The 10,064-nt window shown below is 32.3% G+C and overlaps 1 long non-coding RNA gene across 1 annotated transcript; it reads left to right on the forward strand.

Moving 5' to 3' along the window:
* The first annotated feature begins 5,039 nt into the window (after window positions 1-5,039).
* LOC134701890 (uncharacterized) lies at window positions 5,040-9,478 on the forward strand. The gene is made up of 2 exons (XR_010104243.1): window positions 5,040-5,118; window positions 9,316-9,478. It is a non-coding gene; the product is annotated as an uncharacterized LOC134701890 (long non-coding RNA).
* Window positions 9,479-10,064: the final 586 nt, after the last annotated feature.

Below are 10,064 nucleotides of genomic sequence, written 5' to 3' on the forward strand. Positions count from 1 at the left end.
TTAATTTCATGTATTTTACATTATCAATATGCGAGTTTCGAGTTTCAAACTATCTACCGGCACACTGCATACAGTGTTTCCAATCTGCAGCAGCGATTTTGAAAAAAAAATCTTTAAAGAGAAAAAAAGATGAAAAGGGAAACTCATGGATGTCCGACGGTTTAGGACCAATATTGAAGGTAGTGATATTAAATGACCATGAAAATATAAATCCGTTTAAAAAAAAAGATTTTTTGGGGCTTTCGTGACGTCATTTTGCGAAATTCAAGTTTTTTGACAAAATTTACATAAAACAACAATTTTAAAAACAGAAGTTCTAACTAATGATGTCAACCTTTCAATGACAATAAAGACAATGTTTGACATTAATTCTTTTTTAAAAATCGTACAGTTTCTTTGTTTATTTGTAAAGCAAAGTTCTGCCCGACAAGAAATCGTTAAAATGTAAACATTATCAATTGATTTACCATTGACTGTATGTGTAAAGTGAAATTAAAAAGAACGTTAACAATCTTAAAACTAATCCGAAAGGTTCTAAAGTTACAGTGTGTTGTTTTCATATCTAAAACATTGATTTGAGACGAAAACAATTTATTTTTTTGCATTTTTGAGATTTCATAAACACATTTTTTACCCATTTTTTTTCAATTCAACCCATTATATATAATTAGTTACAACTGAGACTACTATAACACATAGTAGTCTCAGGTTACAACATGAACATATTAACTTGATTAGCGTTATGAATATTTTTTAAACGAATTTGATAATTCTATTTGGTACTTAGAAAATTGTGTGACGATTTTGTGTCAAACTTTCCACAAAAATAATTTGCACCCTATGATCGTTTACATGGAATTAAGGTACTCTCCGAAAGGTTTTGATTTTCATTATCACAATTGCATACATTGCAAATGAAAGCCTTTGGAAATAGTGTAACTCATTTTGTTAAAATTTTAATACTCTTTGATAAATTTTATTCTAAAGTCGTGTATCGTTTCTTTTGTTGACTATAGTATATATGCTGATGATACTGTTATTTTTGCAGAATCTGGCAGCTGAATTGCAATCTGCACTAAAGTCTAAATGTGATGTTTTTATATTGTGAGACCTGGAAACTTAAAGTCAATGTAACTAAGACCAATGTTATTCTACTTTCAAAAATAGGCAGTGTGAGAATACTCAGTTTTTATATAATAATGAATAAATAGTTGTTATAGAAGATTTTCAATATCTGGGAACAGTCTTTTTTAAGAAAAGGTGCACTTTCAAAAAATAAAGCTCGGCTAGTCTAACAGGCTAGGAAGGCCATGCTCTATGCATTGTGTAAAGCGAGAAGGCTTTGTTTACCAGTTGATATTTTGTTACAAATATTTGATGCAATGGTTGCACCTATATTGTTGTATGGTGCTCAAGTGTGGGGTTACGAAAACAATGAAATTATTTAATCTTTGCAATAGAATTTTGCAAGTATATTTTGAAGATTAAAAAATGTACTCCAAATTGTATTGTTTATGGAGAGCTTGGTAGAGAACCTATGCCTATTTGTATTAAAGCCAGAATGGTTGTCTTTTTGCAACTTATTTTAAATGGTAAAAAAAAGAAAATATCGCGCACGATATGATATGTTATATAGACTTGGCGAAGATGATGTGTATCACTCTAAATGGTTACCATGTATCAACGAAATTTTACTTGAATGTGGACACTGGTTATAATCATTGTAGGAATAACCAAACTATGGAAAGAAATGTTATTCTGTCAAGACAAGTTAAACAGTTTCTTCATGAAAAATTTATTGAAAATTGGAAAGCACAAATATTTAACTCACCTAAGTGTATTAATTATAGAATTGTAAGACTGAATTTGGTTTTGAGAAATATCTCTCTGTTTCCCCACCTGAAATGATGTATACTATTAATAAATTTAGATGTGGAAGTCACAAGTTGCCAATTGAAGCTGGTAGTGTTTGTTCTATTGATGGATCTGGAAAAAAATGTGATCTAAGTGATAAAGAACGACTAGATTATGATACATATTTAATTGTAAATTTAATGGAGTTCGTGTTGTTTCTTATTTATTATTTGTAACTGTTTATGTATAAAATGCCACGGTCTCTTAATTTCATGAGTCTTTAGGATAAAAAAGATCTTTACAAGTCATTTTTATATCAAATGTATTATCACACCTTTTTATGCTCGATTTGAGATCTAAATTTTATTGTTAAAAAAAGCTAGCTGTTGTCAAATAAATTTTGTGAGCAGTTTTAATACCGAGGGTGTGTCTTATTTTGTGAGTTTTCATTGGTTTGGAGTTTTTAGACCCTTCATTGTTGACCAGTGGAAAACTTCCCGCCGAGGTGTTTCAAATAGCACTTTGTCTTCAAACGAACAAGATGGACACATGCAGTTTATACAGAAGCAAAAGATTTGATTTGAACTGTTCGTGAAACCGCACATACTCAAGGTAGATATTGACCCCTTGGTATTTTCCCAGATTATTTTCATTATTAAAAATATGGATCAAAACACGACTTTTGAAATCTTTTTCGAAAAATTAAGATATGATATAGAAGACTATCTGATGAAATTTAATAAGTTGGCTCGTGTTCATTGATCGTCCTGAATATGCATGAAATATTTGCCACTGGACACCAAGTAACCAACAATCAATCGTGTTCATTGACATCGGAATAAATAAAAAAAAAAAAAACTAGAGCATGCACTGGTTACTACAAAACAAGTGCCTGAGTCGATGCTGTAGCAAGTATCGTGATGTTTGAAAAGGTTGCACCAACTGAAAATGCAGATGGCATATTTTTGCTCAACTATCGATAGCAAAGATTTGAAAATATTTATTTTACTTTTTCGTATTTTACTGATACATGGAATTATATTTCAAGTTTACAGTTTTCAAGTTTATAGTAGATGCAGTCTATTTGTATTTTATAAAGATGATAAAGCCATAATTCAAAAAGTAGAAGACTTGATTCTCCATTATATTGTCCTTGATCCTCGATTTACTTACAGCCGTTTTGGTGGTAATAAATATTATGTACATGGTTTAATCTCAATTGTTTAAAGTGAAAACAACACTTTTTTCACGTTTTTGTTATTGATCTGAGTAAAGTTCAGTTACATAATTTATTTGCAGTATGTCCTTTGTCAGTAGATATTTTTCTGCACAGCCAGTTACTAAAGTGTGAAATGAGTAGATTGTTGTGTAACACCTATATGGTCATGTGATCAAAAGGTTAGAATTTGAACCGAGTCACATCTACTTGAAACTTAGTACACATGTTCCCTATGATATGATCTTTCTAATTTTAATGCCAAATTATAGTTTTGATCCCAATTTCATGGTCCACTGAACATAGAAAATGAAAGTGCAAAGTTCAGGTTAAAGTTTTTGGTCAAGGTAGTTTTTGATGAAGTTAAAGTCACATCTACTTGAAACTTAGTACACATGTTCCCTATGATATGATCTTATTAATTTTAATTTCAAATTAAAGTTTTGACCCCAATTACACGGTCCACTGAACATGGATAATTATAGTGTGAGTGGGGCATCCGTGTACTTTGGACACATTCTTGTTTCATTAGAATATTAGGGGACATGAAATATGTTTGAAAGAATTTTAAGGCAATTAATTGATTCAATGTGATCTGTGTTGGATTTTAGATTTTAAAAGTTCCAGAAAATTACTTATGGAGAATTGAATGATTTCACTAATTTTTCATGTTGCATGTGAAATTACAATATGATGACTTTACCCCATTTCTTTAAGTTTATTGATTTATTAGAGTTGTTATGTTTTCAAGCTTTTACTTAAGAATTGAATGCTTCTTTTTGTAAATTTATTGGGGTGTAAAAGCCTTGACCGAAGTACATTTTGTATGAAGCGCGGAAGCGCTTCATTCTAAAAATGTACGCACGGTCAACGCTTTTACAACCCTATAAAGTTACAAAAAGAAGCATTCAATACTTATAATTACATTTTTTAGCTAGGATTATAAAAACACGATTTTCATAAAGTTTGATTTTTAAATTCACCTGTGCACTTTATTGTGGGACCTCGTGTCATCATGAATGAAATGTTATTGTCTCATGCAATTGCTTACGGAATAACATGTGATGTGCAATTAGCCAATCACAATAACGTATTATAATGAAACATACATCTAATGTAATTATTCTTGTATAAACATCATCGAACTGTAACTATAAGTTCTGTAACCATGGTAAAATTCATGATTGATTGTGGGTGCATAACCCCCTGTGGCAAATATATCATGCATTTCAAGTTGAAAGATCCATGTAACTTGACCAGGTATTGCTTCCAAATAGTATCTACCTACAACAACAGGAATAGGGGACACATTCATGTATATGTCTAGGAGACTGACAGTGTACCAACTGAATTTGTTGGCAATACCTTCTGAATACATTTTTTATATAAAAGTTAATTACATTTGGTTTTTCAGAGAATTTACAAGACTATTATCCACAAAATGCAACAGTCTTATTTTGATGAATTGTTGAACCAGAGAAATGTGAAGACTTACAGACACCTAGACTGTATAGTCAACATAACAATGATTAGATAATCAGACTACAGTGAACATTACAATGATTAGAAAATCAGACTAGAGTCAACATTACAATGATTAGAGAATCAGACTATAGTCAACATTACAATGATTAGAAAATCAGCCAGCTGCATTTCATCAATCAGTTTATGATGAAGCTTTACAGCATTGGAAATGATTACTCAGGTATGTATTGGTTAAAATTTTGAGGTTTGTTTTATAGGATAATAGTGGTGTTTAATTTTATCTTTCTTGAAATAAATATATTAGAAATGAGGTGAAATATGGCATTGATTAAAGGAGATGTACCAAGGAAAACATGTGACTGAATAAACATTTTATTAAAAAAGGATGAACAATACAGTTTTGAGTTTCAATCCTTTCATATATTAAAATAAAATGATATTTTGTAGGGACCAAACAACTGAGCAGAAAGAAGAACCGTATGATCTTGAAGAGTAAGCAATGTATTAAGTATATTTGGGGTTACCAAAGAGTATGGTAAGAACCTCATCTTAAATTATACTTGGTGAGTATTCTTATTGTTGGTTAAATATTAAGCATCATTATGGAAAATGGGGGATCAAGGGTATACACCAACAAGACAGTGACCAAAGGAAAATAAATAACCAAAACCATCTAGAGGTTTCAACTATAGTCTGATGTTTATGCAATACATGAACTTGTAAATCATCCAAAGTCTAAAATATTTGTGAATAAAATGAACAGACTGACAAATAACTTACATACACACAAATATCTGACCTAAGCACATGAGCATGTTGCAGGGTGAAATTTTTTTTTTAAATAAAGCTTGAGTCTGTTTTGTGCAATGCCTAACCATTTAACGACAAAATTTCATACAGAAAACTTTTCAAATTGAGGGGTTTCAAATTTTAAATAAGCCAATTTATGGTTTAAAAAAATAATGGAAATCTTAAGTCCCCAACAAGAGAAAAATGTCACTTTTATCATTGAGGAAAATGGCCACTACCTGAATGGTCTAGAATTAATTCAGTTGCTCTGGTCATTTTTCAAAATTTAACAATGTAAGTAAATATGGAGTTGTTTGATCAATGGGAGATAGCTCTGACCACATGGAATAATTCTGAAAACTTAAAGAGGGGTCCTGATCCCGAAATCCTGGGCTTAAAAACACAAAATCCTGAGCTCCCGAAATTTAAATAAATTTAGATCCTGACATCAAGAAATTAAAAAAAAAAAAACTTTATCCTGAAGGGGTCAATCCCTAAATCCTGTGCTTTAAAATACCAGATTCCTGAGTCCCAATATAGGTCCTATCCCCCTCACATATATAATTGATAACTAAGATAAAAGAAATACAGAAATTGTTTTGCCTTTTGCCATGCTTACAATCAACAAAAGATTTTTTCTTCATTTTTATAAATAAATTCCAAGACTAAGATGTAGGATGCCATTCTTCTAACAAAATACCACAGCATGGAGACCCTAATCAGCACACTAAAATGTCCAAACATGTGTCCTACATCTTGAAATAAATATAATTTTATAAATATCAAGTATCTTCAAAAACATTTTTTACTCATTTCTACTCTGTTGAGACAATTTCACTAGCACTGCACTTTGACTTTGACTAAGACAAACACAATGTTGATTGAAGTTGAATGGTACTAGTGACAACTTTGTTGAAGACATGGAAAGCATTTCGTCATTGTTAGTAGTTTTATGGGCTTTCACCTCTTGAGTCACAAAGAACCTTATGTACGTTAGTTCCATTGAAATGTTATATGCATTGTCAATGCTAAACATTTGATTGACTTTGACTGATTTTTTTTTTAGTTTCGTCAGAGTGTAAATGAGTTTGAACAAAAGGCAATATAACCTTTTTTTAGTGATAAGAAGATTTGACTTTCATTTTTGATAAAGTTTTCACCAAATTTATTGTTGATAGCAAGGCTTATGGTTTGCACAATAGAATATGCCTTTTACACAATGAGCTCAGTGGTGAATCCAGGGGGGGGGTCTGGAATTTGGAACCCCCCTTTTTTTTGGCCCATCAATGCATTTGAATGGGAGCATATAGTTGGACCCCCCCCTTTTAATCTGAGTTGGGAACCCCCCTTTTTTGGGGCCTATCAATGCATTTGAATGGGAGCATATAGTTTGACTCCCCCACCCCTCCCCCTTTACTCTGGGTTGGGAACCCCCCTTTTTAAAATGGCTGGATCCTCCCCTGGAGCTTGTCACTTTCACTCAAAAAACATTAAAGAAACCATCAAATTCCTCAGCTTAGGTAGGAGCTTCAAATTGTTATAAAAATTACTTAATTATCATTATCTTGTGTATTTTAGCCACCTTCTGCTTAAAAAAAAATACATTTAGATAATTTATCACTTAAAGAGGCATTTGCAATGATTTAGATAAACAATAACAGCACTTCGTTTTTTTTATAAATATTAATAAAAGTGGAATAATGAAGAAATGACTTGTAATTATTAACAGTCATTTTTATAGTTAAATTGGTAAAAATGATCTGAAAAGCATTGCTGATTTCATATTTTTTTCCAAAAACACAATTCAACCTCATTTTGGTCTGTATGCATACAACATTTAATAAGAACCATTGTAGTAGATGGTTGCTCAGCTTGTTCAGATAATAAAAAGAACAGAATGTCAAAATAAAACGGTTTTGCCAACAAAAAATATTATTTCAGTGGTAAAACTCAAATGTTTTTGCTTCAATTTTTTACTCACTTGAGTGCAATTATTTGCAAAGTACAAATCTTATACAAAAGAATTATGTCTGAGACAACAACCCAACCAAAGAGCAAAAAACAGCCGAATCAACTAATGACTCTTCAACACAGCAAGAAAATCCAGCATCTGGAGGCAGGCTTCAGCTGACCCCTACACAAAAATGTTCACTAGGTCAGTGAAAGTGGATGTCATACTAAACTCAAACATATATTAAAATGAACTGAAATTAAAAAACCTACGAGACTAACAAGGTCCAGAGGCTTCTAACAAGGGACAGGTGCAAAAATGCAGTGGGTTAAACATGTTTTGAGAGATCTCAACCCACACTTATACCTCTATGAGCCAATGTAGAAAAAACAAACACAGTAATTTGCACCGTAAAACTCATTAAAAAGAAGTCTGTGTCCAACTTCAGAAAAGGTAACAAAAGAAACAGACTAATAATTTGTGTATTTTTACAACATTTACAAAGCTAAATTTTGTGGGAAAATAAAGTAAAAGTTAAATTAAAAAAGAAATATTTAATTTTGAAATTTACTTCAAAGGAAAGAAAATAAAGTTTAATTGATTTTATTCTTATATGTGTAATGTTGTATATGTATTTATATTTCATTTCAGAGTTCAACAACAGATTATTAATTCTATAATTTTGATTTTTGCAGATTGCAGCAGTGGGATGTTACAGTCATAGACGTTGGATAGACTCCGTTGTACTAGGCCAGGGAGGGTAGCGCAGAGTTTCCGCAGCACTATACAATAGTAGCAAGATCACTCTACCATGAGCTTGTTAAAGGGCCCGTTTGATGAAAGTGACACCAACGTTCTCCACAACACTACAGATTTGTTTTTGCAGATTCAGCCGAGAGGATGTTTCAGTCATGGACTCATTTGATGGAAGTGGCACCAACATTCTCAAACACTAATAATTTACAAATTTGTTTTTGTTGTAGATGCAACCTCAGTCATACACCCTAGAGTTTGGCTATGTTGTGACAGAAGAAGAGTGGCATATAGACTTCTGTATGTCCATTTTTATGGAAGTGACAAATTACTAATCTTTCTTCTTATATCCATTTCAGAGTTCTTACAAAGATGCATAGGTATAAAATATTTATTATTTTTTGTCTTTTGGTGTATTTTGTCAATGAGTTAAAACCCAAAGAACAGTACATCGATCAGAAGTAATAAGTTTGACTAGTGTAATTTGAGAGAGAACACTCTGGAACACAAAAAATATCCTACCTCATAAAAATTTAACACGACATCTTATTTTCACCTTTTTTCATTGAAGCAGCACACAGTGTAGTCAAGAATGTATGCATGTCCTTGAACTTCTAGAAATACAATACCTCTAATAGTTAAAACAGTCTGGTATAATGGTCAACAAGAGCTACATAAAAAAAAGGAAGATACCAAAGTTAAATTAAAAAAATATGTATTTAATTTTTGAAATTTACCTCAAAGAAAATAAAATAAAGTTTAATTGATTTTTTTCTTATATGTGTAATGTTGTATATGTATTTTTATTTCATTTCAGAGTTCAACAACAGATTATTAATTCTATTATTTTGTTTTTCGCAGATTGCAGCAGTGGGATGTTACAGTCATAGACGTTGGATAGACTCCGTTGTACTAGGCCAGGGAGGGTAGCGCAGAGTTTCCGCAGCACTATACAATAGTAACAAGATCACTCTACCATGAGCTTGTTAAAGGGCCCGTTTGATGAAAGTGACAACAACGTTCTCCACGACACTACAGATTTGTTTTTGAAGATGCAGCCGAGAGGATGTTTCAGTCATGGACTCATTTGATGGAAGTGACACCAACATTCTCAAACACTAATAATTTACAAATTTGTTTTTGTTGTAGATGCAACCTCAGTCATACACCCTAGAGTTTGGCTATGTTGTGACAGAAGAAGAGTGGCATGTATATTTCTTTTATGGAAGTGCAAATAACTAATCTTTCTTCTTCATATCTATTTCAGAGTTCTTACGAAGATGTATAGGTATGCAGTATTTATTATTTTTGTCTCTGTGTATTTTTGTCAATGAGGTAAAACCACAGAACAAATCAATCAGAAGTATTAACTGGTGTAATTTGAGAACACCCTGGAACACGAGAAATATCCTACCTCACAAAATTTAACATGAGACATCTTGTTTTCACCTTTTTTCAAGGAAGCAGCACACACAGTGTAATCATGAAGGTATCCATGTCCTGGAACATCTGGGAATAGCATATCTCTAATAGTATGTTTACTACTATCCTCAAAATTCAAACAAAACAGTCAGATATTTTGATCAACAAGAGGTACAATCTCAAACCATGTGGTGAACAAAGACAACACATAACCAAAAAAAGTGATGGAAAATTGTCTACACTGACAACAAAATATTATACAGCAACAACCCATTAAAAGACCTGAGAGATTCTCAAGCACCAATTCAACCAAAGACCAGGGATGATCTCCAGCACTGAGCACCAACCAAAACAAAGAACAGACATGAACTAGGGCAAAAAGCACCAACCCAACCAAAGACCTAAGAGGTTTTCAGGCACCATGCAACCAACTAAACCAAATAGCCAGGGATGATCTCAGACACCATGCACCAACCTTTCCAAAGATCAGGGATGTTTTCAGGCACAACAACCTTACCAAAGACCAGGAATGATCTGACACCAAGCACCAACCAAAACAAAAAAAAAGGGTGATCTCAGACACCACAGAATGTT

This window comes from Mytilus trossulus, unplaced genomic scaffold (genome assembly GCF_036588685.1).
Source record: "Mytilus trossulus isolate FHL-02 unplaced genomic scaffold, PNRI_Mtr1.1.1.hap1 h1tg000363l__unscaffolded, whole genome shotgun sequence".
NCBI lineage: Eukaryota > Metazoa > Mollusca > Bivalvia > Mytilida > Mytilidae > Mytilus > Mytilus trossulus.